We start from the raw sequence: 2,107 nt of genomic DNA, 5'->3' as shown, positions 1-2,107 counted from the left end.
TCTATCTGTCAAAAGATAGAATATCTTAGAATGTCATGTCATTTTTAACTCTTAATGTTGTAGAGTTAAAATTTTGGAAAGATTGTTCTATCTTTCTAAAGAGAGAATATTCTAGAATATCGTGTCTATGTAAGATAATTCTACCTGTCAAAAGATAGAATATCTTAAAATATCATGTCATTTTTAACTCTTAATGTTGTAGAGTTAAAATTTAGGAAAGATAATTCTAGCGATGGAAAGATAGAATATCTTAGAATGTCCGGTTGTTTTAACTCTTAGTGTCGCAGAGTTAAAATGTGGGTAAGTAATTCTATCTATAAAAAGATAGATGTTCTTAGAATGTCATGAGATTTTAACTCTTAATGTTGTAGAGATAAAATTTTGGAAAGATAATTCTATTTATCATAAGATAGAATATCTTAGAAAGTTGTGTTATTTTAACTCTTAATGTCACAGAGTTAAAATTTTGGTAAGATAATTTTATCTATCAAAAGATAGAATATCTGAGAATGTCATATCATTTTAACTCTTAATGTCACAGAGTTAAATGTGAGAAAGACAATGATATCTATTAAAAGATAGAATATCAGAGAATGTCATTTTATTTTAACTCTTAATGTCAAAGAGTTAAAATGTGAGAAAGATAATTCTATCTGTTAAAAGATAGAATATCTGATAATGTCATTTTATTTTAAGTCTTAATGTCAAATAGCTAAAATGTGAGAAAGATAATTCTATCTGTCAAAAGATAGAATATCTGAGAATGTCATTTTATTTTAACTCTTAGTGTCAAAGAGTTAAAATGCGGGAAAGATAATTCTATCTGTCAAAAGATAGAATATCTGAGAATGTCATTTTGTTTTAACTCTTAATGTCAAAGAGTTAAAATGCAGGAAAGATAATTCTATCTGTCAAAAAATAGAATATCTAAGAATGTTATTTTATTTTAACTCTTAATGTCAAAGAATTAAAATGTGGGAAAGGTAATTTTATCTGTCAAATATAGAATATCTTTGAATGTAATATCATTTTAACTCTTAATGTCGTAGAGTTAAAATGTGGGAAAGATAATTCTATCTATCTAAACATAGAATATCTTTGTATGAAGAACGAATGATTTAACGAGAGATGAGGAGAGAAAACCTCCCCAGTGGAGTTGCCAAATCTCTCTTGTCTCTCGTTCGTTCTCTCATGTTGTTGATGATGTCATGTCTATTGTCGATAAGGATGTTGGAGTTGACACTCTGTTTATCTATCTTATTGCCCTATTTTTCCAATTTATCTTAATCTTTTAGATCAAGTAAAAGATTCTCAAGTTTTAAAGGAATTAGGAAAAAAGGAAAGGGCAAATGATAGAAAAGAAGAGAAATATTGGGTGGTAAACTTATAGAGAAGACTCTAGAATGTCAAAATCTCATATAAGGATAACCACATAAATAGTTTGATAACCAGAGATTTAGGTTGATCACCTATTTTGAATTCTTAATTTTCCTATAGGAGTAAGATCCTATAGTTAATTACATCTTAGACAATTCTAGATTTACCTAAGAAAACTCCTGATTCTCGTTAACACTCGTTCTTCTAAAATGTCAAGATTAAGGAAAGAAACTTCAAATGTTTTATTCTTGGGGTAATAGATTCCTAAGAATCTGATTACCCTAAATGTTTTGTTTTGTTTTTGTCACGTTATGTCATTTTATTTTTGTTTTAACATTTTGTTATTTTATATTTGTCTTGTCAATTTTTGTTTATGGTTATCCTATAAGTTCTGGTTTTGTGTTATGTCATAACATTTTATTTTGTCTGTTTTTGTTTGGTTTTGTTATCTTGAAATTCCGTTTTCAAATGTCGTCCTGCAAAACATAGTTGGCACATCCTATAACATGCAAAGGAAATCTAGAGCGAAATTTTGTTTTCATGTCTTCAATAAACCTGCAAAAGAGAACACGATTAGCATAAAACCATGTTGTCAGATTTATCAATTTTAGTTGGTCATTTAACTGGTTGAATAATTTTCAAATGACCCGGTCAAGATTTATATTGCTCCGTCGTCCCGGGGCCGTGAAGTATTCAGATTTACTTAGTCCAAAAGGTTTTTAAACCAGGA

The sequence above is a fragment of the Phalaenopsis equestris genome, unplaced genomic scaffold, assembly GCF_001263595.1.
Source record: "Phalaenopsis equestris unplaced genomic scaffold, ASM126359v1 Scaffold000004, whole genome shotgun sequence".
Taxonomy (NCBI): Eukaryota; Viridiplantae; Streptophyta; class Magnoliopsida; order Asparagales; family Orchidaceae; genus Phalaenopsis; species Phalaenopsis equestris.
Note: the sequence above shows the minus strand (reverse complement) of the source record.